Source organism: Lissotriton vulgaris, chromosome 4_1, assembly GCF_964263255.1.
Source record: "Lissotriton vulgaris chromosome 4_1, aLisVul1.2, whole genome shotgun sequence".
In the NCBI taxonomy this organism is placed as follows: Eukaryota; Metazoa; Chordata; class Amphibia; order Caudata; family Salamandridae; genus Lissotriton; species Lissotriton vulgaris.
In genome coordinates, this window is record NC_141691.1 from 2,139,462,701 (window position 1) to 2,139,489,526 (window position 26,826).

General features: G+C 45.4%; 1 protein-coding gene across 1 annotated transcript in view; it reads left to right on the plus strand.

Moving 5' to 3' along the window:
• Positions 1-26,826, plus strand: part of LOC147725245 (GTPase IMAP family member 8-like) — a 350,212-nt gene that overhangs the window by 174,116 nt on the left and 149,270 nt on the right. The gene's annotated exons all lie outside the window — the stretch shown is intronic.

The window sequence follows — 26,826 nt, forward strand, 5'->3', positions numbered from 1 at the left end:
GTATTTTTCTTAGAAAGTTTTGCTTCAAGGCTGGATTTGCGTGACTGGAAACAGGGTTGACAAAATCTTCAAATAGGAACAAAGCCGGAATTGAACAGGTCGTATATCTTCAGGCTCTAATGGTATGGGAACACATAGAGAGAAATATTGCCTTGCAGCTGGAAATGATTTAGTCCACAGCTCTGTTTTTAATATAAAATCTGGGCCTTCAGTGGTCATATCACTAAACATACAAGATTTGAAAAAATATTATTGTCTACAGGTGCTCTTGGAAGCCAATTTCTATGGGCAGTAATCCAGAGAATGTTAAAGTGATTCTGGTATTTTACAGAGCTCTGCTAATCGTTTACTATCAAGAAATGGAAATAGAAGCAGTTACCGGAATTAAAAAAAAGAAAGTCCCTCAGCAGAAAGCAATTCTGGTATTTTACTCATCTCCGCTGGTCGTTTTCTATCAAGACAGTAAAATAACACCAGTTGAGCAGGAAAAAAGTCCATGAGCAAAAGCAGACAAGTCCTAGGGCTGAGCTCCAGAGCCCACAAAGTAAATACACATATAAGTATATACTAAAATATATACTAGAGGTCTTGAATGCTCGACCCAAAAAACAGGTTGTCCTCCTAGATAACAGCTAGAATTTCAACACAGCGGTTATTCTTCTAAGTCTTAGTAGACTGAGAACATTTTGTTAGTGTACAGTGTGCCACCGTACTTGTGGGAGAGTTATTGCTACTCCAAGAATATGGATGTCACAGCAACTTGTTACAGCGTCTGCTTCGTTCACTTCTACAGTGACAAAGAGAATCTGGGGATGAGGCTGTCATGGGCGAATCACTAAGTAGTATTGTGTGTTGTGATGACAGTGCTGTTATTTGGGGTACTGTGCTCTGGGGCATGGCCATGGCCTTATCCAAGAACCTGGTATCAATAACACTAGGTCCATGTTGATGGCAGAAAGATCCTACCATGTCGTACGTGAGAATGGCAGGGCCTATCAAGTCCATATTTTTTTTAAACACCCATATTCTTCCCTTCGGTCTGGGTTACCAGCCTCCTCCCTGGCTGTTGTTTATCATAGCCCATATCTCCTCCTCAAACCACGGTTCATTACTCTGTGCTGTTCAAACTCTGTGCAGCATTTGTAGATGCTTGAGTACCTGTAAAGCAGAGGAGGGTTTGAAAACAGCTTTTATCCTGCCACAAGCTCACCAATTTTGAGACTTTAAACAAAAATATAAACTCCAGTAGATGTTAGGGTTGTAATTGCTTAAAATCAGCTTGAGCATTGCACTGGTACCCTCCAGTGCTATCAGTTGAGGAGCAGTCCTTGCACTGACTTGTGAATGAGGCGTGTACTATCAGTTCTGGAACAGTCCTTGCACTGACCTGTGAATGAGGCTTGTACTATCAGTTCTGGAGCAGTGCTTTAACTGACTTGTGAATGAGGAGTGTACTATCAGATCTAAAGCAGTCCTTGCACTGACTTGTAAATGAGGTGAGTGCTATCAGTTCTCGAGCAGTCCTTGCACTGACTTGTGAATGGGTGTGTACTATCAGTTCTGGAGCAGTCCTTGCACTGACTTCTGATTATTCCCTCCACAGATGCCTGTCATAGAGGTGGACCGTGGTGGGGGGGGAATGAATGAGGGATGTGATCGAGGTGTTTACTATCAGTTCTCGAGCAGTACTTGCACTGACTTGTGAATGAGGCATGTACTATCAGTCCTCTTGCAGTCCTTTCACCCCATTGTGAATGAGGCGTGTACTATCAGTCCTCTTGCAGTCCTTTCACTCCCATGTGAATGAGGCATGTACTATCAGTCCTCTTGCAGCCCTTTCACTGCCTTGTGAATGAGGCGTGTACTATCAGTTCTGGAGCAGTCCTTGCATTCACTTGTGAACGAGGGGTGTACTATCAGTTTTCGCGCACTTCTTGCACTTAACTGTGAATGAGGCATGTACTATCAGCCCTCTTGCAGTCCTTTCACTCCCATGTGAATGAGGCATGTACTATCAGTCCTCTTGCAGTCCTTTCACTCCCTTGTGAATTAGGCGTGTACTATCAGTTCTGGAGCAGTCCTTAAACTGACTTGTGAATGAGGTGTGTACTGTCAGTTCTGGACCAGTCCTTGCATTCACTTGTGTATGAGGTATGTACTATCAGTTCTTTAGCAGTCCTTTCACTGACTTGTGAATAAGGCATTTTTTATCAGTTGTGGAGCAATCCTTGCACTGACTTGTGAATGAGGTGTGTGCTATCAGTTCATGAGCAGTCCTTGCACTGACTTGTGAATAAGGTGTGTGCTATCAGTTCTCGTGCAGTCCTTACACTGACTTGTGAATGACGTGTGTACTATCAGTTCTGGAGGAGACCTTGCCCTGACTTCTGAATGTTCCCTCCACAGATGCCTGACACAGAGGTGGAATGAGGTGGGGGAAGGAGTGAGGGATGTGAATGAGGTATGTACTATCAGTTCTCAAGCAGTCCTTGCACTGACTTGTGAATAAGGTGTGTGCTATCAGTTCTCGTGCAGTCCTTACACTGACTTGTGAATGACGTGTGTACTATCAGTTCTGGAGGAGACCTTGCCCTGACTTCTGAATGTTCCCTCCACAGATGCCTGACACAGAGGTGGAATGAGGTGGGGGAAGGAGTGAGGGATGTGAATGAGGTGTGTACTATCAGTTCTCAAGCAGTCCTTTCACTTAATTGTGAATGAGGCGTGTACTATCAGTTCTGGAACGGTCCTTGCACTGACCTGTGAATGAGGCATGTACTATCAGTCCTGGAGCAGTCCTTGCACTGACTTGTAAATGAGGTGTGTGCTATCAGTTCTGGACCAGTCCTTGCATTCACTTGCGAATGATTAATTAAAATCTTACAATGAAACAAAATCATGCAGTACTCCATTATGTACAGTCCAAGTAAAAATCAATTCTTTTTAAAATGCCATATATCATATGTGAATAAGTATTTTTGATAAAATCCCTTACAGAGTAATCTATAAAAAAATGTAAAAGGGCAGAATATAAAATAGTTATTATTTTTTTGTTTCATAGGGTTCTAGTTTTTTCCATACTTTCGTTACAAATTTTGCCAGGGCGGAGTTCAAAGGTAAATCGTCTGGGGAAAGACATAAGATCAGTGCCTGTCTGCAAGTTCTCACCCCTCTTTCATTAAATAGACTTTTTAATACGGCTACTCTTTCAGATCTCAGTTCAGAGCAGAGACACAGGAGATGAATAATATCCTCCTCACCAGCTTTGCACAGCCTACATAGACTATACGTTGCTTGCTTTTTACAGGGGGGTAGATGGCTTAGACCCGGCAATACACCAAAACGCGCTTTCATAAAGATTTGTTTATTTTTCAACGGCCATGGAGTGACCATGTATTGCTGAGCCATCTTTTTTGTAAAACCGTTTAATATGGGCCATGCGTGCTTCCTTTTTGCAAAAGTGGCCTTGTCATTTAGCAATGGTAAATGGTCTGTTGTTTTATTAACAATTTCTTTTAATGATTCCTGAGTAATGAGTCTGGGGGATGTTTGGAGGAGGAACATGGCGGCCGCCAAATAAACGGCCGCGGCTCGGCTCCTGGGATGCAGGCGTAAACGAGCTCTAAGCTACCTGACTTCAGCAGCGGCTTATCGCATTTTGTATGTAGCATCACGGAAGGAAATTTAGGAAGGGATGACATCAGACATCAAACAGCAGTACACGAGAAAAGCGGCAGACGAAGCCCCGCGGATTATCCGAATCGGCCTCGGCGGTCTCAGCGGCTTCAGCGACGTTAGCGGGAAGGTTTGGAGTACGAGGTGGAAGGAGACGGCTGGTGCTTGGAGGAGGCGGGATCCAGCCTTCCGCATCATCGGCTTTCCCAGTGCACTCCGGATGCCGTGGAGGGGAGGCATTGACGGTTGGAGTGGAAGCGGGGTTTTTGGCATAGGAGGAGGCTGCAGCAGCAATGGGGGTAAGAGCAGCATTTCTTGCGCTGCCACTACGAGTATTTTGATTCTGCCTACGATATTGATCCTCAATCAATAGCTGCCGCCGTAACTGCTGCCATAACTGTAAGAATAGCTGAGAAAGCAAAAGTTATCCCTGTGGAGGGGAAAAATCGGAGGTGTACTCTGAAGCACAGTGTGGGGAGAGGTCCTTATGAGTTGAATGCACATGTAAAAGGAGGTGCCACTGCTTCATTGCAGACAGAATGGATGGATGGTGATATTGCTAACCCCCTGGGGGCCAAAGAGAGAGGGGCGTACGATCAAATCAAAATAGAAATAGTGGAAGACACCGAAGGTCGGAAGGGAGTTGCTGTCCCGGCACATACTCATGGCAAAAAGGTTAATAGGTATGCACTAAGGGCAAGGCTCACTAGAGACCCCCTAAAGGAAAGCTCTGGATATCCCATCCGTGTGTCCCCCCCAATCTCTTCTGTAAAGGCCTGTAGTAAACAAGGAAGGGGGAAAGCTTGCAGTCCTGATAAAAGACCTAGAGGATGTCAGAGTAAAAGTGTTGAAAAGGAAAGTTAAAGCTAAGAAAGGTGTTCCATTATACATGAAACCCTGATAGATCCCCCGCCGAAAACCATGATGAGGCAATCAAAGTTGACATGATGGATGGGGGGGAAGAAGTTGACGTGGAAGAAGAAGGGGGGCGAGACAGTTGTAGTATGCGGTGTGACCGTGCATTCCGATGTGGCTCTATCAAATAAATACTCTGTGCTGATGGATGGTAACCCCGAAGAGGGGGTATTTCAGCAACCAAGTAACCAGCCTTCCGGAAAGCCAGAGCCACAGCCCGAGCCACAGAAAAATCTTGCTCGTATTGGTGTTAATAAGCCAGCCATTACCAACCCTGACGTGACCTCTTCAACTTTGGCAGATATCCTTCTGACTATGAAGGAGGAGATTTTGAACAGGTTCACAGTCTCGGAAAACAACCAGTCCGAGCTGGCTAGCCGCTTCTCAATCTCTGAAGCTAACCAGGCGGCAATCCAGGCCTCATGTGAGCTCTTGGCTAAGAAACTAGGTGATGTTACGTTAAGGACTCAAGAATTGGAGAAACAACTACCACTAATAAGGGATTCAGTACATGCCACCGATGAGGTAGTGGCAAAGTTAAGTGCACAGAATCGAGAACTAAGAGAAGACGTTGAGAGGTTGGAGAATCACTCTCGATGGAACAACTTGAAAATACTTAACGTACCGGAAGCCATGGAAGGAGCTGATTTGAAGGGCTTTGTGATATCACTGATAAAAGGGACTGTTCTGAAGGGTGACGAGACGGTGGATCTAATGCGAGAAATCCAGAGGGTGCATCGAGATCCCTTTCTGGGAGACCCTAATAGGCAGAAACCTAGGAAAATTTTGGGTAAACTTCTTAACTTACAATGTGAAGGAGCAGATGTTGTCATCAGCCCTGAAGGAAAAAACAATATCATATAATAGCTCTAACCCTTTTAATTTTCAAATAAGGTCTGACAAGGCAACCTCATTGCTGCGTGCAATCGCTTTGCTTAAAGCGCTGCGCTTTTTTAAAAATCCCGTTTTGTATTTGAGTTATTATATTTTAATTTGTAAACCCTGTTTTTAAATTGACTTTCCCACAAACTTGCACCTTAAATTGTGCCCTCACCGTGGTTTCAGCGGGTCTCCTGCGTTCTCTTCATTAGCCTCCTCGCCACCTTAGGGGTTGGAAACGCCATTGCAGGTTAGCGCTCCAGCAGTCAGGTTGACTAGCCTGAGCCCTACTTAAACACAAGTATGCTAGTGCAAGGCGCATGCGCATGGAGTAAGTGCCGCAGTAACACCGGAGTCACGCCAGAGTCCAGCCCCTCTGCGCCCGTCCGCGCTAAGGACGAGCTGGACGAGGGGGCGCTCAGCTGTACTGAGAGCGGATACGGTTGTTTCAGGTACCCTCTCCAGATCTTGTTGGATATCAAACCTCCTCGGTTACCTTGCCACTACTCGCTCACCCCGAGGCTCTACATACATCGCCCACATGTAGGTGCTTTAGGTCTGGCTGTACAGGAGGTGTGCTTTCTCCCCGGTCCTCAATCGCAAGTTGTCTCTTTGAAAAATCTTGATTAATGCAAGATCTCTTATTAAGAACAATGTCTCCTTTAAGGACTTTGTCGTGGTCAGCAGACCATCGTGGGTCTTTTTTACTGAAACGTGGGCCAAAGATTCTTCTGGGCCAGATCTGGTAGAAGCAGTGCCAGACGGTTATACCCTAGTCAGACTGGACAGAGTGGGACGTACAGGTGGAGGGCTTGGTATTTTGTATAGGGATTCCCACTCATGTCGTATCACCCCTCTATCAGCCCCTCATGAAGCCATTCAGGCTCTACATTTTTCCATCAATGCAGCTCATGCTGTCCCGTTCAAGGGTGTTCTCATATATAGACCCCCAGGGCCTAGAGTAGATTTCACTCAGCATTTGCTTACCATTTTAGAACCATATTTTGGCTGCGAGTATGTAACAGTCTTGGGAGACATGAATTTCCATCTAGATAATCTTGAGTCAAAATAAACTATTTCTCTCCTAGACATCTTATCTGCCTGTGGTCTGCAGCAACTAGTTAAATGTGCTACTCACCAGGCGGGCCATACGTTAGATGGCGTCTTCTCGAATGATAGGCGCCTGACCACCGACGCTCCTATACCGCTCTCCTGGTCAGACCATTTCGCTGTCCCTTTGAAATTGGATACCACCCCCATTAATAATATTCTGAAGGGTTCAAGCAAAATGGAACTCAGGCGAAATCTGAGGAGGATAACTAATGAGCTATTAGCTCCTTTAATTTCCACCTTGACAATCTCTATGGATGAGGATGTGGAGTCTGCGGTACGGAGGTTTGAAAATGTCACTTCAGCTGCCGTGGATGAGCTTGCTCCTGCTTCCCTACGCTACACAGCTACAAAAAGGACATCGGCCCCCTGGTACACCGAGTCCTTAAGACTGCTAAGACAAGGCTGTAGAAAGCAGGAATGACTCTGGAGGACCAGTGGTAACCCATGGGATAGGGAAACGCATAAAACCCTTTTGAGGCAATATAGGGTTGAGGTCATAAGAGCTAAGCAGGAATTTTTTACAGATCTTACCAGGGCGCTTACCTCGCCGAAAGAGCTTTTTAATATTGTGGACTCATTGACCACCTTGAAGACCCCTGATCCTGTTATTTGCTCACAACAGCTGTGTGACAATATCGCCAATTATTTCCAAGTCAAAGTTGCTGATATTGTCTCGGCCCTAGAGCTCCAAAGGGTTCCAACATCTTTTCCCACCTCTCAGGTTCCTCCTCTTCCAGGGTCTGTTAGACTTCCTAATCCGATCGTGCTGTCCAGCTTTACCCTTCTTTCTCTACAGGAATTGGATGTTCTTTTGGCTAAGATCAGGTCTGGCTCACCTCTTGACCCTTGTCCTCTCTATCTCCTTAAACAATGTAAGGACACTCTCCTGCCCCCTCTTCTTCAGATCATGAATAGGGCCATGAGGGATGGCATTTTTCCTTCCGAATGGAAGAAAGCGGTGGTAAAGCCGCTTCTGAAGAAGCCGTCCCTGGACTCGGAGGTGCTCAAAAACTTTCGGCCCATTTCACTACTTCCTGCCCCAGCAAAGATGCTGGAAATCCATCTTAACCAGCATCTTTCTTCCTTCCTGGAAACCTCTGGTCTTTTGGATCACTCGCAGCATGGATTTCGAAAGGGTCACAGCCCGGAATCGGCCCTGACTGTGGTGCTTGATAACATCCGCACCACAGTCGATAAGGGTGGGAGTACGTTGCTGATCCTTTTGGATCTCACAGCTGCGTTTGATACCCTGTCTCCACTCGTCTTAACATCTCGACTGAGGGAGATAGGGGTGGAGGGGCCCGCTTTAAGTCTGTTGGCCTCCTTCTTGGACCAGAGGGAACAGAGGGTGAAACTGGGAGAGTTTCTATCTCCATCCCTACCGGTCAAGTGGGGGGTCCCACAATGGTCGGCGTTAAGTCCGACCCTGTTTAACATCCACGTGACCCCCCTGGCCAGGCTTATTAGATCTTTTGGGATGGAGGTAGTTTCCTATGCCGATGACACTCAGATCTTGCTGTCCCTCGCCCAGCCTGTTAGCTCCTCTGCCTCCAAGTTTAGACACTATATGGAGTCAGTCGCGCAATGGATGATTGGCAATTCATTGAGGCTAAACGGCGAAAAGACGGAGATCCTTGTGTTCGGTGAGAAGGAAGACATCTGGTCATCGGAATGGTGGCCTACATCTCTGGGGACCTGTCCAGCTCCAACCCTCGCGGCACGAAATTTGGGGGTCATGATTGACCCAGCCCTTGACATGGGTTTGCAAGTAAAAATGACCATCTCCACTTGTTGGGGCATAATCGGTATCTTGCGAAAAATCAAGTATTACCTGTCTGTGCAAGCCCGGACACAAGCTGTGGTAGCACTGATAGTATCTCGGCTTGATTATTGTAATGCCCTATACGCGGGAGCTAATAAAGGCCTTTTGCAAAGTCTTCAATCGGTGCAAAATGCAGAGGCGAAGTTCGTACTCGATCTACCTAGGAGGTCGTCAGCCACTCTCGCCAGGAAATCCCTGCCCTGGCTTCGAATCGATGCCAGGATTTCCTTAAAGTGCTTTGTCTGGTATATGGAGCCCTCAACAGGAAAGAGACTGGAGGAGTAAAGGACCTCTTGATTCCCTATGCCCCCGCCAGAAACCTCCGTTCCTCAGTGAAGGTTCTCCTCACAGCCCCTCAAGTGCGAAGAGCAAAGTGGGGAGGCAGAGCCTTTTCTAATCTTGCTCCCAGATGGTGGAACACGGTTCCCCTTGAAATCAGGATGCTGCCTTCAATACAATCTTTTAGAAAAGCCCTGAAGACATGGCTCTTTATCAAAGCCTACCCCTAGCTCTCTGGTTCTGCCTTTTTGTTTCTTTTTTGTAGGTGCCTTGACGCCTTCGGGCAAAGTTTGCTCATTATAAGTTTTATTTCATTCATTCATTCACATTTCCCATGCGACAGCAACCAGACAGTGGGAGCTCGGGAGGAGGCTGGATGAGCTGAACGGTCTGGGGATAAAGGCACAATTAAAGTTCCCTGCACATTTGAGGGTGATGTGTAACAACCACATGCACCTGATAAAAACAGGGGAAGAAGCGGATAATCTAATTCTGAAGATTAGGAAAAAACAGGGATCAAAAGGTAGCGAATAGGTGAGGATTAGGCGTATAGGATCCCTTCCTTTATTTTGCAACCTGCTGCTCAGCTGATAAATATATGCTAAAATGCCGAAATATTGAGATTGAGATTGTTTAATGATAGAGCATCCGCTGAATAATTTGGAAATAAAAAGTGAATACAGGTAATGGAGCCTAGCCAAATAGGCTTAGCCTACTGGAAGGGTGGGTTCCTCAGGGGGGGCAGGGCACAGGGGGAGGTGGTCAGGGGAGGGGCTACAGGGGGAGCACTTGGGAGGGGAGCATAGGGATAAAAACCAAATAAATACTCATCTCGCTAGAGTCAAGGAATCAAGCCTGTTAGGGAATTGGACGAACGATGGGAGATCAAAGTTTAGGGAATAACCAGATCATTTTTACCACCTGGAATGTGAATGGATTGCGGTGTCCTCGTAGGTAGAGGCTTATCCTCAAAAATTTGGATATGTCAAGCACCCAGATCTGTCTACTACAGGAGACCCATTTGAGTTTTGATGAAAGTCGATCTGTTTTTTCTAAAACCAAATAGGTAAAAGAGTTTGAGGTATCCCAGCAGAAAACGCACAATAGAGGAGTGGCCATACTGGTGAAACAGGGTGTCTCCGCAACAATTAGGGGGGCCCATACGGATACGTATGGAAGGTGGATAGTTGTGAAAATGGTGCTGAATAATATCGACATAGTATGTGCCTCCTTCTATTGACCAAATGTGGATGATTCTTCCTATCTCTTGAAGTTGCAATTCATATTGATGTTAGAGACACCACCCTATATCCTGGGAGGGGATTTCAATATACTATTGGACCCCATCAAAGATAGGAGTAATGTGAGTAAATATGTAGGCGCACCAAAAATACGACGTGCACTGCGGAATATGCTGCATGATCTGGACTTGGAAGATGTATGGAGAGCTAAACAGGGTCCAGTCCAGGGGTATACTTTTTATAGTAAGAAGTCAAAACATGCCTCTTGGATCGACTATATTTTCACGGATAGACACTCAATTAAGAATATCAAGAAAATAGAAGTGAAGCAAAGCCTCTTTTCAGACCGTGCTCCCCTGCAGTTGGTATACGTGAATAGTGTCACACAGATGCAGTCCAGATGGACATTAAAGAGGGCTATTCTTTCCAGTCCGGAGACAATACAATCTATCCGGGCCTTTACAACTGAATTTTTTTATTAAATATGGGGTCTACCACCATAGACTATATTTGGGACGCTTATACGGCTGGGCTAAGAGGGAAGCTTCATGCAATCAGTTGTACTAAGAACAGAATAGAGGCAGGAGAACTAAAGAAAATTGAGAGCAGAATAGGGCAGTTGGAGCAAGATAGGATTAATGTGTCTAGTAGGGAGCATGAAAGACTTCACCAGATTGAGCAGGAGCTAGAGGTGGTGAAACAATCATATAGAGGGCATTTAGATGCTAAATGTAAAGCTCAATGATACTCAAGTAGGATGGCCAATTTCGAGTACGGTGAAAAGGCAGGAGATCTATTAGCATGGAAGTCTAGAACTGATCGGGCTAGGAATGATATCAAGGAGTTAATAATAAACAACAATGGGGAAACATCAAGAAAAGTAGAGGATATGCAAAGCTGCTTCCTCTCCCTATTCACTGATCTGTATAGAGAAGATGTAAATCCGCCTACTGTAGCCCTAAGTAGATGTCTAAGTAATAAGAATCTGCCAAAATTAACCGAGGAGGGAAGAGATAGCCTCGATGCCCCTATAACAAAAGAAGAAATAGTAGCACAGATTAAAAAATAAAAAAATAAAAAAGCTGCTGGCACTGATGCCCTGCCTAGCGAGGTTCAAGTTCAAGTTCGGAGATTTGTATAGCGCACTACTCACCCAGAGGGTCTAAAGGCGCTTGAGGGAGGGGGGTGCTTTACTTATCGAATATCTAAGTTTTTAGTTGCTTTCTGAAGGTGAGGTGGTTCTGTGTAAGGCGGAGGTGGGTGGGGAGAGAATTCCAGGTTTTGGCCGCTAAGTAGGAGAAGGATCTTCCCCCCATGGTGGATTTATGGATGCGCGGAATAACGACGAGGGCTTTATTGGACGATTGTAGTTGGCGGAAGGGGGTGTAGAAGGACAGTCGCGTGTTGAGACAGTCGGGTCCTTGGTCGTAGAGGGCTTTGTGTGCGTGGGTGAGGAGGCGGAACGTTATTCTCTTCTTGACAGGGAGCCAATGGAGGTCTTTTAGGTGGTCAGAAATGTGAGCTTGCCGAGGGATGTCCAATATGAGTCTGGCTGAGACGTTTTGGATACGTTGAAGTTTTTTCTGTAGTTTGGCTGTGGTTCCGGCGTAAAGGGTATTTCCGTAATCCAGTCGGCTGGTGACCAGTGCGTGGGTGACCGTCTTTCTTGTTTCGGTGGGGATCCAACGGAAGATTTTTTTGAGCATGCGGAGGATGTTGAAGCAAGATGATGAGACGGCGTTGGCTTGTCTGGTCATCGAGAGGGAGGAGTCCAGGATGAAGCCAAGGTTACGTGCGTGATCCATGGTTCTGGGTGCGGTTCCCAGGGCCGGTGGCCACCAAGAGTCGTCCCGGGCAGAGGGGGATGATCCTAAGATGAGGACTTCTGTTTTGGCCAAGTTTATTTTAGACGGCTGTTCTTCATCCACTCGGCTACGTCTTTCATCCCTTCGTGTAGGTTGGTTTTGGCGGTGTTTGGGTCTTTGGTGAGGGATAGGATCAGCTGGGTGTCGTCAGCGTAGGAGATGATGTTGAGGTTGTGTTGGCGCGCAATGGATGCGAGGGGAGTCATGTATACGTTGAAGAGGGTGGGACTGAGTGATGATCCTTGTGGTACGCCACAGATGACTTCAGTGGCCTCTGATCTATAAGGGGGAGGCGTACTCTTTGGGTTCTTCCATCGAGGAACGAGATGATCCCGTCCAATGCTTTCCCGTGTATGCCGATGTTGCTGAGGCGTTGTATGAGGGTGCTATGACAGACTGTGTCGAAGGCTGCAGAAAGGTCGAGTAGGATGAGGGCAACTGTTTCTCCGTTGTCCAGTAGTGTTCGAATGTCGTCTGTTGCTGCGATGAGGGCGGTTTCAGTGCTGTGTTTGGCTCGGAAGCCGGACTGTGAGGGGTCGAGGGATTTGTTGGATTAAAGGAAGGCGGCGAGCTGTTTATTGACGGCTTTCTCAATGACTTTGGCAGGGAATGGGAGGAGCGAGATGGGGCGGTAGTTCTTAAGTTCAGTGGGATCTGCTGTGGGTTTCTTCAGAAGGGCGCTGAGTTTGGCATGTTTCCAGCTTTCCGGGAAGGTAGCGAAGTTGAAGGAACAGTTGATGACATCGCAGAGATGGGGTGCGATGATGGAGTCTGCCTTGTTGAAAATGTGGTGGGGTCGGTTGGCGATCCTGAGTGGATGGAGTTCATCAGGCGGATGGTGTCTTCGGTGGTGATTGGTTTCCAGGCGCAAAGGTTGTTAGAGTGCGATTTTGGTTCGGAGGTGGGTGGAGTGGGCTGGTGTTCGGACTGGTTTTCAAAGCTGTTATGTATGTCAGCGATTTTGTTGTAGAAGAATGAGGATAGAGAGTCGCAGAGGTCTTGGGAGGGAGTTATGTCGTTGGTGCCGGCGGTGGGGTTAGTAAATTCTTTGACGATGTTGAATAGTTCCTTGCTGTTTTGGGCATTGTTGTCAAGTCGATCCTTGAATGCTGATTTCTTGGTGGATCGGATCAGTTGGTGGTGTTTGCGGGTGGCGTTCTTGAAGGTGGCCAGGTTGCCAGTGGTTGGGTTTTTTCTCCAGGCTTTCTCGAGAGTCCGACAGGTCTTCTTGGATTTCTTAATGTCATCGTTGAACCAGGGGCCTTTTTTGCTACTTTGCTTGAAAAGATGGTTCTTCAAGGGTGCTAGTTTGTCGGCGCTCTGGGTGATCCATTGTGTGAGGTTGGTGGCTGCTTGGTTTGGGTCCGATGATATGGCAGGGGGGTTTTGGTGGAGTGAAGTGAAGAGCTGGTCGGAGTTGAATTTGTTCCAGTTTCTTCGAGGAATAGGATGTGGGGGGTTGTGGGTCGTGGTCTTTTTGTAGCTGAAGTGAACACAGCTGTGGTCCGTCCAATGGAGGGCTGTAGTGTGATTGAAGGAGATGTGCTTGCTGGAGGTGAAGATAGGGTCAAGCGTGTGTCCGGCAAGGTGGGTGGGGGTGTCAACAAGTTGTTTGAGTCCGAGATTGTCCAGGTTGTCCAGAAGGGAGGTGGTGTTGCTGTCGTTTTTCTTTTCCAAATGGAAGTTGAGGTCTCCTAGTAGAATGTAGTTCTCGGAGGTGAGGGCATGTGGGCTGATGAAGTCAGTGATGTCTTCACTGAATTGTGTGCGGGGTCCTGGTGGTCTGTAGATGAGGGTGCCTCTGAGTGTGGACTTGGGGTTGATGTGGATCTGGAAGTGAAGGTGTTTGGCGTTAGCGAGGTTATCGTCGGAGCTGGTTGTGATGCGGGTGGTGTTCTTATGGACAATGGCGATGCCTCCTCCTGTTTGGTTGATATGGTCCTTTCGGATGATCTTGTAGCCGTCCGGTGTGGCTATGGCGATGTCGGGTGCTGAAGAGGCGTTCATCCAGGTTTCTGTAAGGAAGGCGACGTCCGGTAAAGTAGTGTCGAGTAGGTTCCAGAGTTCAATGGAGTGTCTGTGGACTGAGCGGGTGTTCAACAGGATGCACTTCAGGTGGTTAGAGTCAGAATTATGTTTGGAGTTAGAGGATTGGGTGTGGGTCCTGATGCAGTTAAATTTGCAGGAGTGGCAGGAGAAAGGTCCATGGGTGTGTCCTGGGGCAGCTTGGTATCATTGGGGTGTGCGGCTGGGGTTAAGTGCTGAGAGGGTTGCGGCATCGTACGTTATGCAGGTGGAGTGGGTTATGCGGGGACCAGGGGATCTGGTGCTGTGTGCGGTCCAGGCGCGGACGGGGGTAGACGGGCTTACCTTTGGCGCACCTTCGGCGCGCATGGGGCGCGTTCGCTGCGCGTGAACGCTACGGGCTAAAGCATCTGTCATAAGTGAATGGTGGAGGGGGGAGGGGCGAGGGAGGAGCAGCTGGGAGGCGGGGAGGGGTGCAGAGCCGGGCAGGGAGGCACAATAACAAACCACAAAATGGATGGCTGCGAGCCAAAAGCGAAAGAAACAAACAAATAAAACACAAACAAAATGGCAATGGCACCGGCACAATCAGGCACAAGACAGCTAATTAGGCAAAGGCAGCACAGCCCAGTACAATTAAATTGCAAGCGCACTTTCGCACAATAGCGCTATAATACAAATATAATGTGCAGTCAGGCACTACTGATATCGTGAGCAATGCGAGCTAGCAGGTATAAATTTTGCAGTCTGGCGCTACAATACCAATCAGCTGTGAGCTGGGAGCTGGGAGCTGGGAGCAGCGTGAGGAGCGACCGCTTCTGATCGGATCAGGACGGTCACAGCGCTACCACAGGAGATCAGAGCCTGCAGTTACAGTGGGAGGGAGGAGCAGTTGGGAGGCGGGGCGGGGTGCAGAATCGGGCAGGGAGGCACAATAACAAACCACAAAATGGATGGCTGCGTGCCAAAAGCGAAAGAGGATTGGGGCACAAACAAATAAAACGCGAACAAAATGGCAATGGCACCTGCACAATCAGGCACAAGACAGCTAATTAGGCAAAGGCAGCGCAGCACAGTACAACGATATTGCAAGAGCACTTTGGCACTATAGAGCTATAATACAAATATAATGTGCAGTCAGGCACTACTGATATCATGAGCAATGCGAGCTAGCAGGTATAAATTTGCAGTCTGGCGCTACGATACCAATCAGCTGTGAGCTGGGAGCAGCATGAGGAGCGACTGCTTTTGATCGGATCAGGACGGTTTATAAACACTTAATAGATGAGCTATGTCCCTTTCTAGAAATCATCTTTAACTCTATTTATTCATCTACAGGTAGGATTCCAAACTCCTGGAGGGAAGCTATAATTGTGCTGATTTTGAAGCCCGGGAAGGACCCCCAAAAATCAGACTCATACAGACCAATCTCCCTGCTAATGCAGATTATAAAATCTTTGTGGGTATTTTGGCTGGGAGATTGGCCAAATTAATACCTAAATTGATCCATGAGGACCAGAAGGGTTTCGTGGTGGGTAGGCACATTGAAGACCAAACACACCTGCTGTTGGGGAATATTGACCTAGCGGTGGAAAAATCAGAACCCTTGGCCGTGGTAGCTTTGGACGCGGCCAAGGCATTCGATAAAGTCTGTTGGAAATATTTGTGGGAAGTCCTGGAAATAACGGGTTTTGGGCAAGTATTTATTTATACTCTAAAGAATTGCTATAAGGGTGCCTCTGCCAGGATCCTTCTAAATGGATCATTAACATCAGTATTTAATATTCAGCAGGGAACCAGACAGGGATGCCCTATTTCCCCGCTATTGTTCAACTTATACATTGAACCCCTGGCCCAGGCAATTAGGCTTGATACTATCTTAACACCTTTCCAGTCCGTACAGTATAGTTCTAAGTTATCCTTATATGCAGACGATCTGATCCTCTATACGAGAGACCCAGCTATAGCCATCCCCAGGATTGAGGAATTAACAGCAGAGTTCGGGCACTATCGGGCTACAAGGTCAATAAATCTAAGACTGAGGTTATGTGCTGGAACATAGATCAGTGGGTGGGTACAGAGAGTTTGGAGTTTAGATACCTGGGGATTTATGTGGTGCGTGAACTGGATCGGATCCTGAAGATAAATTTAGTTAGAACAACTAAAGAAATAGATCGCTTGTTCAATAGATGGAAGAACCTCCCCTTAACTATTTATGGGAAAGTGAATTTGTTAAAAATGGTTATGATTAATGTAAACTCCTCTTTGATCATATTTGGGGATGATGGGGTGTTCTATCAGACAGTTACTTTGAAAGGGAGAGGGCTCCTTCTTTACTTGATCCTACTAGCAAGGAGGGAAATTTGTAGGAGGTGGAAGGATCGCCTCCCCCCGAGCAGCGAGGACTGGCTAAATGCATCATTCAATATGGCCCGGTTGGAATATGAGAGGGCACAGGAGTAGTCATCTAACATCTGGCACCCTCTAATAAGGTGGGGAAGGAACTTAAGATTGATCCGGACATTCCAATGATTACACCATGTCCCCGGTACTAAAGGGGAGGGGGTCTGGCGACCCAAGTTAAAGTGTGTTCAGCCTGGTGGCCCACAGAGAGACAGTAAGGCTGTAAATGTTCCACAAAGACTTGTCACAGTGAGATGAGGAGTAAAAAAAAAAAATGATTCCTGAGTAATAGGAAAGTCCCATACCTGCCTGGCCTTAAGTTCCTCCAAGGCCTCATCCAAGTGATTCCACGCTGGGGATTTGCTCCTGCCACTAATTTCCCTCCAGATTAACTGGGACATGGTCATTTTTTATTCTATACCAGACTTTTCTTGTGTGTCCCTTTTGAGCATACATCTGGTTATTTAGACCAAATTCTAACCTGACTTGAGCTTGTGAGGCGTTGAAGGGCAAATGAAAAGAATTTTAAACATTTTTTAGATAGCATCGTTGATGACGGCTGCATCTTTCCTATTTAAGGCTTCGCTTCCGTAAGTTAGTGAGGGTTGAAGTTTAGCAGAAATCACTTTTAGAAACGGGCGCTAGGTAAGGTCAAAAATAGATTTTTCGATACTCCTAAATGCTGCTGTCAAAGCATTTGATTTCCTATGGATTTCGAGTTTCTGTGGTAGAAAGTTTCCATTGTCATTCAATATAACTACCAAATATCTATAGGTTTCTACTTGATCTAATTGTGACTTTCCTAGAAAACATTTAGTCTTATATTTCCTTCTTAAATTTTTTGTTATTACCAGGACTTTAGACTTTGATTCATTTATAACCATCCTATTACCTTTTGCGTACTCAGATAATTGTTCTATGAGGCGTGGTAGACCCACTTTTGTATTACTTAAAAGGACCACATCATCCGCATATAGGAGGTTTGATATATGTTTGTCCGCAAGCTTAGGTGGATGCGCATTTATATCATTAAGTACCGCCATTAAGACTGCTAAAAACAGGTTGAATAATAATGGAGCAAGTACGCAGACTTTCTTCAGGCCCCCTGATGTCGTGATTTCCTTGGTTAGTGAATGGCTATCGCCCATCCGCACTCTTACCCAGGTGTTTGTATGGAGGAGATGAATCAGCTATAATAGTTGCGGGGGAATCCCTTGCAGTCGTAGCTTATCCCAGGGTAGATGTCTGTCCACACAGTCGAAAGCTGATTTAAAATCGACAAAGCAAAGGTACAGTGGTTGTTTTATTGCAATTGCTTTATCCATTAGTATCGACAGGGCTAAGATATTTGTTTTCGTACCTAGGCCTTTATTAAAGCCTGTTTGGTTGGGCGGGAGAATTTTATTTTCCTTTACCCAGTCCGATAGGCTTGACAACAAAATCCCCGCAAACAATTTTGCATCCATGTCTTGTAGTGCTATTAGACGGTAGTTCTCAGGGCGGGCCCTATTTCGATTTTTAAAAATAGGGGATATAAGTGAGCCTCTCCATGATTCGGGGATAATCCCACTCCGTACTACTTCATTAAAGACCTTGGTTAGGTGAAATGAAATGAGTTGAAATGAAAAGCGATTTATAACACGCAACTTAGCCCAACGGGCGTCAAGGCGCCAAACCAAACATTATACCAAATAAAAGAATCAGAAAGACATGCTACGGATAAGCCTCAATGAAAAGCCGCGTTTTTAATGCTTTCTTAAAGAGGGCCAGAGAGGGCTGTGCGTTAACTCGGAAGGGAGTTCATTTCACAATTTGGGGGCCATAGAGGAGAAGGCCCTTCCACCCCATCTGACTCAATTTATTCGGGGAACGGCTAAGAAATTCTTAGAGGTAGAACGGAGGCTTCTGCTAGGGATGTAGGGGACCAGGAGGGAGCCAATGTCTTCTGAATCTACACCTGCTAGGGCACTGAAGACCAAGCATAAGATTTTGAAAGTGATCCTAAGATGAATCGGGAGCCAGTGCAAACTCTTCCTAGCAAGAGTAGCAGAGGAGGTATTAGAAACACCCAAGACAAATTTGGCAGCCGCATTCTGAACGGTCTGCAGGCGTAGAATCAGGCTCTCATTGATTCCCACGTACAGTGTATTACAGTAATCTAACCGTGATGCCAGAAGGGCCACCACGGTCTGTTTACGAGGTTGGGGGGGAAAGATAATGGGCTATCTTTCTAAGAATCTTGATGACTCCCCAACAGGTGGACACAGTCCGGTTGACCTGCTGCGTCATGTCCAGTGAAGTATCAAAAATCACTCCCAAATTGCGGGCTGATTTAACAGACATAGGACATGTTCCGAGGGAGGGGGGCCACCAATCACTGGACCATATGTTTTGTTCTTTGCCGAAGATCAAGACCTCGGTTTTCTCTCTGTTCAGCTTCAATGAATTTAAAATCATCCATTCAAAAACTGCCTGCAAGCAGTTCCTGAAGCTGAACGTGGAGGTACTCACCGAGTGGGAGAGGGACATCATGATCTGCGTGTCGTCGGCGTATGACACCACCTCCATCCCGTGCGATCTTATTAACCTAGCAAGTGGGGCCACATAGATTTTAAAAAGAGTCTGACTCAAGGCCGACCCCTGTGGGACCCCACATTGCACAGGCTTAGCAGGGGAGAGGAACTCTCCAAGCTTGACCCTCTGCTCTCTAAGGCTGAGAAAAGAGGACAGGAGGCTCAGTGCTGGGCCCTCCACCCCTATCTCCTTTAAATTAGCTGTTAAAGTCATAGGAGATAGGGTATCAAAAGCTGCAGTCAGGTCGAGTGAGACCAGTAGAGTGGTCTGGCCTTGGTCGACCTTTGATCTAATATTGTCGACTACCACCGTAAGAGCCGACTCAGTACTATGGAACTTTCTGAAGCCGTGCTTTGATTGGTCCAGAAACCCCGAGACCTCCAGAAAAGAGGTCAGATGCTGATTGAGATGGCATTCAAGTATTTTAGCTGGGGCAGGCAGCAACGATATAGGTCGAACATTTTTAAGGATTTCCGGATCCAAAGTCAGCTTTTTAAGCAGCGGCTTGACTATGGCCTTTTTCCAAACAGTAGGGAAGATGCCCTGGGACATGGCACAGTTCGTTATCTCCTGCAGAGGAGACAGCAGAGTTTCCCTGCATTCTTTCAGGATATTCAAAGGGCAGGGATCCTGAGGCGAGCCTGACTTGGTTGTATTTAGGAGAGAGTCTAGCTGCGCCCAAAACGTTTGTGGGAACTTTGCCCCAGCAATCAAAGGGGGGTTGGGTCGAGAGAGAAAGGGGACTCAATTGGGCTCTCTGAGTTTCCAGAGTATGATAGATGTCCTCAATTTTAGTATGATAGAACTGCGCGATCCTGTCGCACAGCTCTTGGGAACTTGTGATGGAATCAGGGGTTTGCAAGGAACATAGAGAGTCAACGATTTTAAATAGAACCCTAGAGGAGGTAATGGACGTAGTAAGCTTAGAGAAATAAGCCTGTTTTTCTTTGATGACCCTTATCTTGTAGTCCACCAACAGCAACTTATGTCTTTCTCGATCCTGAGGGTTCTAGGACGTCCGCCATAACCTCTCCTGCCTCCTACAACTCTGCTTTAAGAGCCTAAGAGGCTCAGTAAACTTGGGGCTGAATAGCGATAGGAGGCAGGAGCCAGAAGATCAACTGCTTGGGAGATAGAGTTGGCTAGCTCCGTCGCAGCATCGCTGGCATCCTTAACAGCTAGAGTGGTGTTCTGAGCTACAAGGGGGGTGAGAGAGTTGTTCGTAATACCCCTATAGCTTCTTTTAAGTTCCCTGTTCGTGAGCCCATGACACAAGGAAGAGGAGGGGGGGAATTTGAGTTCAAGAGGAACCGCTAGATGGTCAGACCATACCAGGGGAATGGGAGAGCCCGTAGAAAGTCTGGGGTCGTTGGAGAACACCCCATCTAAGATGTGGCCGGCCAGATGGGTGGAACAGTTTACCTGCTGGAGAAGGACGCAGGCGGTCCTAAGGTCCAGTAAGGAGAGGGTATCCTTCGAACAGAAATCATCTAAATGAAAATTTAGATCCCCCATAACCGTAACATGGGATTTACCAAAATAGGATTCTAAGATTTTAAGTAGTCTTTGGGTGAAACTGGATCTCGGTCCAGGGGGCCTATAGATAAGGAGGCCGGAGAAAGATACAGAGGGAAAAGAAGAAATCGAGAAGTGAATGGCCTGAAAAAGATCTGCCGGAGAGGAGACGGTCATAGTACGACAGACAGCCGAGGTTTTATAAAGAATCGCCAACCCTCCTCCCCTGCGACCCACTCTATCCAGTATATTTAACGCGTAGCCCTCAGGGATGGCGTGCAAAAGATCCAGACCGGAGGATTCAGAAGCCCAGGTTTCAGTAATGAAGACCCAGGAGGGGTTTCTGGCAGTAACAAAATCATGGAACGCAATATTGTTTTTGATCAATGACCTAGCATTGATAAGGTGTTCAGCCCATATGCCTGGATCCTCCTTGTAGAGGGCAAACGGGATACCATTTGGACCGGGTGCCCCATCTTTTATTTTTGTATTTTTATTAGATTAACCACTTGAAATTGTGTTATATCAGTTTCATTTGCCGTTTCTGGTTCTGAAGTCTCCTTTCCTCTATGGTTGTATCTTTCCGTTGTTTTGCAACTCAGATTTAGATGGTCCTCCATAAAGTTTACCCATTTGGTCTCAGTTAATACAGATGACACCACAGTTTTATCTGGTCTTGCTAAGCTATTTATCATTTTCCAAAACTCCCTTGAGTTAGCTTGATTACTGGAATAAAAATGTTTGGTTCACAGATCGTGCTTGGCTTTAACTTTTTCATTCCCGATTAGCTTCCTCAAACTTTTATTTATTGATTTTATATTGTTTAGTATTTCGTTGTTATTTGGGAGCTTTGTTAATTTCTTCAAAAATGTTTTACTTGACTGTTTCATTTTCCGAACTGTATATGTCAAATTAATTTCGGTTTCAGTTTGTTCTTTCCGCTTAGTATTAATTTCCCTTAGTTTACTAAAAGGGTAATGTGACTCAACTATTTTTCGTGTAAAGCTTACCCAACGATCAATTACAGAAAAGGCGTTTTTTTCATGAAAGCATTTGGTTATTAGCTTTTGCGCTAGTTCGCCGGTACGTTCTTTTACATTCGGCTTCCAAATTAATTTCCTGTAATTTATAGATCCAACCTGCCTTTGCGTTGACCAATATACTTCGTACTTCATGTTTTTCAATGATGTAGTGGATATTTGTTGACTATGGTCACTCTCTGCTTGTTTCTTGAAATAGAACGAAGTGATTTTATTAAAGATGCTCAATGAAACCATTGTGTAGTCTATTTGTGACTTCGCGTTTTGTGTGAAAAAAGAATATGCTGGGGTCAAGTCTGTTTAAAATCTCCCATTTAATAAACGCAACCTCAGTGCTTTGATATCTTTGACAAAGTTTAGATTTTCTCTTTTGTGCTTAATATTTGTTGCTGTGTCCATTGTTTGCTCTGGGTTCAGCCATTGTAGATCTTGTGACTGGGTGTCATCGTCCCTTGTAAATGGAATTGCACGTTCAAGTTAAAGTCTCCTGTATCTATAAACTCTGCAAAAGGATCATCAATCATTTGTTCCAATAGATACCTAGTGAGCGTAGAACGCCAACTTTATAATTTTTACTTGATTGTGTGTTTTATATTCTAACTTTACCATTTGGTCATTGCAATTTTTAGACACGATATGCAGATGTTTTGCTTTCAAGTCTATTGATATGAATATTGCTAAGCCTCCACAAGGGCGGCCATATTTGTTGAACTTATTCGCTGGTTTGAAGTATCCTTTATATCCCTGTAGAAGAAATAGGTGGATTGCCCAGGTTTCTTGTAATAATATAATCTGGTAGGAATTGAATATTGATGATGCTCGGCAGACCTTTTCCTTGCTCGTACTATCAAGATCCGGAGAAGCAGAGCTGGAGGCCGCTCATTATGTATCTGGCCCCGAAACTTTAGTCTTACTATAACTAAATGGTCCCTTTTTGATAATAGATTTCTATCCTCAATTGGGCCTAATCATTCCAAATGTCGCACCAGTTCATGTTCTGCATTTTTATTTGGTTGTATCCGACCAGGGCCAGAAAAATTGCAAACTGGTTGCTTTGGATTCCCACTTAAATTTGACGCTATATGACGATCATCATAAGGTGATTGTTGGCCCTGGTTACTACTAATTTTATGCTCTGCTTCTTTTTTTACATCCAGGGCAATGACTTTTCCCTCTTTTAGAGGACTTGTTTTATTCTTCGGTGTCCTCCGTTGGATGTCCTCCCTAATTATTTTATCCTCAAAGCAGCTCCCCTGCTGCTGTTTAATAGTCTTGCCTGCTTGCTCTTGCTTTCTTTTCTTAATTCGTTCCATAGGGGAAAGCCTTACTTTTTCACCTTCTAAATCTTCACCATTAAAAGTGTTCTTTTCCTTTGAGGTTTTGGCTAGGTTCACAAAGATATCAAAGTACTGGGTGTTTGTTGGCGTTCCTAATGAAGACTGATCATTTGATGTGTTTGGTTTTTGTTGTCCGGTAGTTTCCTCCACATGACATTTTTTACTTTTAGGCTCATTTAGCTGCATTTCTGCCCGAGAGTGTGACTTTTCTTGATATTCTGTCTTAATTTTGGGTCGTGCTTTGTGGAGTTTTTTCCTCTTTCTTGTTGTAATTGTGTAAGATGTTAGATCTTTTGCATTAATCCCTTGATCTTCAGTTGGTTTTGAGGAAAGTTGGGCAGAAAGTTCACTTCCTATTAGAGTATTATTCACACCTTGACTTGTAGGGATTTTCGGCGGAAATAACCTTCCCTGAGTTTCTAAATCCTTTTTAGGTGTTATCTCCATTGTTATAATTAAATCACTTTCTTCTCTTAAGTCTGTGTTTACATTATTATTTGTTTTTTTGCATCTTTCAACTGAAGGTTGGCTTTCACGTCTTCCAATATAGTATTAATTACTTCCGAAACTGATGTTAATTTGTTTACTATTGGCGCACATGAACATTCCAAATAGGTTGTTGCTGAGTCAGATTCTGCTCTGATTATCAGACTATTTAGCTCATCTGTGGTCAATTCCAGCCACCGCCTGTGCCATTTTTATGGGGTATTTCTATTTGAGTGTCCATTTTATTCGACTGGAGGGTCGATGCTTCAAAAGTTAATGTTGAAGTTTGATAAAAGATATCCCAGATGGACCCCAAGTCGTGTTTTTTGTCGCTGTCATGTTGAGTTCCCCTCGCGGACTCTGTTTGATATCCAAAAACTCCTTTTCCCCGTCCTCTGCATTGTAATTCGACCTGTTATCGATATCGAGTTGAAAGATTTCAGTTTTATTTGTCAAGATTACTGCAGTCAGTAAGCTTTCTTCCGTTATTTCCCTTGCCCAAAAGCCATTTGGTGGCGTTTTTTCTTGATCGGCTGATAGGATAGGTAGTTGTATTTGTGCATCATTTCTCTGTTTACTCTGAGCAGGACGGTTTAAATCCAAATTTATAACTTTCTAATGTTTTCCATCATTGTAAATGTAAATGTATTGGCATTTATATAGCGCACTACTTACCCGTAGGGTCCCAAGGCGCTTCGACCGCTGCGAAACCCTTCCTGGCTTCCCTGAGAGATGGTCCCTTAATGGGTATCTCCAGGGTGAGACCAGGCATCCCCGGCGGTCTGGTGGGGCCGTTAGTGAAGATGAGGCAAGCTAATGCCCAGAGTTGCCGAGTGTGATCGCTGATCAGAGTCGGCACCGAGGCGAGAGAATTATCGAGTCCGCTGACCCTGGTCCAGAAACCTGCCGCGCCGGGAATCGAACCCTGGTCCCGGGCCGTCCTCTGCTCTCGGGTCTGCCGCCTCTAACCAGTGAGCCACACTACTTCACTTGGTTCTGACAAAGGAGATGTATATTCTTTTGTTATCGAATAACTATCCAGATTACTATCATCGATATTTGTTCCTAAGCTGTCTCTTGTGACTCCTTCTACCGACAAATTAACAAATGGGTTGAATTGACTTTGAATATTGTTTTTCTTATTTCAAACTTAACTTCGATTGGTAAATTGCTTATAGGCTTGATGGGGGCTTGCAGATTATTTGCTTATGAGTCTATTTGTCTTGACATCATGGCCCCATTCTGATCTTTCAAGAAATATAATGTATGCGGGACTTTAAAGGGTTTTTCAATCATCCGCGCTATTGGTGAGATGAGCGTCTGGTTCATTTCCTTAGGTTGTGCTTTAGCCTTTTTTAGTACTCACAGTGCTTGAGCTTTCCGTGAAAGCTCTGTTGTTGGGCCCACTGCCCTTTCTGTGGTCCTTTCTGAGAGGGACGCACTCTCTTCAACACAGCACACTAAATCCTCCTTCTGCCCCTGGATTATTCTGCGAATGTGATCTCAGGCTGTCTGAGGCTCACTTGGGGACCTGGACACCTGCTATTACTGGTTCCCGCCGCCTCCACTAAACCTCCGGCCATTTGCTCATATTAGCCAATTAGTGATTTCCACGTCAACAGTTGCCACCCAGAAAAAAGAAAGTGTGTCTTTCCCCACACTGGAGCGCTGCACTGCCACTCCTCGGCGGTGCCTTTGCGCTCAGAACTGCTCCAAACTGCTCCGTAGTTGCAGCGAGCAACCCCTGCTACCCCCAATAGGCACCAACTGCAACTAGGGGGGGCTATAGGGCACAGGGGGCTCTGAGGAAAAAGCGTCCACCACTCCGGATAGAAAATTTCACAGCCCCATCCGCCCGGAGAAAAGGTTCCCAGCTCCTGCCTCACTTTGACAGTGCACAGCTCGCAGAAGTTATGTGGCTCCAATCTGCGTGATGCTCAGCTCTTGTCTGCTTTGCTCTGCTCTCTCCACAGGCAACCCCGTTTGGAGGGGATTACTGCAGCAAAGGGGCTCAAAGGTTCTTTTTTTATGTTTGAAAGCTTTATTAGCATAATGAAATCAACAATTGACAAGAGGACATGAATACAAGATATGATAGGTAACAAGGATTATAAAATTCCTAGAGTCAAGTATAAATAAGAAAGCATTTTATAGATTTTCAAAAGGAAAGGGAATGGAAAGGAGAGAAAAAAAAAGAAAAAAGAGTGAAGAAGGGAGAAAAGGAAGAAAAGCTAAAGAAAACCAGATGAGGGAAGTAGAAAAGCAAATATGACAGAACTGTATATTATATATCAGAACACTGAAGCATAAAGAGCAGATAAGTAACTTGATGAAGATATGTAATAAAATAGGGATACAATTGATAAATATTCAAAATATAAAGAAGGAGGAAAATATTCAAGGGGGTTAAAAATTCTCAGAGGTAGTGGATGATGGTCGGGTTGTAACAGCAGAGCGATCCAGTAAAGCTCAACATTGCGAGGGGGTTTGCAGGAGGAGGCGAAGGAAACATCAAGTCTATGAAAATGGCACAGGAAATTCCACCAATGTTGCATAGAAACATTTGTGAGAGTTTTCCAGTTAGAAGAGATGTGTTGAAAGACAAGTGCAATCATGAGATCAAAAAGGCCAGCAGAATGTGGGGGTAAAGGAAGAGTTTTAGATAGGCTACCCAAGACAAGAATAGAAGCGAATAAGGGATAGAAAGTGAGAAAATGCGAGAGATGCAAGACCAAACTTGGTTCCACAGAACAGAAACCTGAGGACAATAGAAGATCATATGTAAGATGTCTGCATCAGGAGATTCACAGGACCAACATGCAGAGGAAGAAGAAGAAGAAAAGCGAGAAAGAGCAAGGGGAGAAAGATAAAGTCTGTGATATAGAAAAAAGAGCGATTGCGTAAGCGAAGCAGAACGAGAGACTTTCAAGGACTTGAGCCAAAGATCGTCCCAAAGGGAGATGGACCAAACACAATTCAAATCAGCTTCCCAGGAGAGTTCAATTTTAGATTTGGGGCACTCCGGATTAGGGGCGGCAAAGAATTTATAAATAACGGAAGCCTTGGGGAGAGTAGACAGTAACGTCAAGAGAGAAGATGAGGAGGTATGGGAAGGTGCTGAGGGTAACGAATAATAACTATCAAGAATAACTTCCATCAGAAGGGTATATTTCTGCAAGAAGGAACGAGGACAAGAGAATTGAAGTCGAAATTGAGGGAAAGGACAGGGGGTGAGTCCATCAAAGAGCTGACGAATCCAAATAATGCCCTTTTGTCGCCAAACAGACCAATAAATCGGTCTATTATTAATAAGAATAAGGGAATTATACCAGATGGGTTGTTGCAAAAAAGAATCACGCGACATCGTAGAAGGAGAAAAAAGGGGGCAAAGAAGGGAAGAAGAGTACTTAAAAAGGGGAAGGGAAGAGAAAGGAGACTTGGAGGAAAAACGAAGAAACTCCTCAAAGGAGAAGGGAGAGATGAAGGCTTGTTCAATGGAGAACCATAGGGGGGTGAAAGGAGAAACTTCTTTTGAGAGCCAGCGAGAGGTTTAAAGAAGAGAAAAGGACTTATAGTATAAACGAAGGTCTGGGAAATTAACCCCACCTTTAGCCTTGGACTTGCGAAGAGAGAGAAGAGAAATCCTAGCTTTTTTAT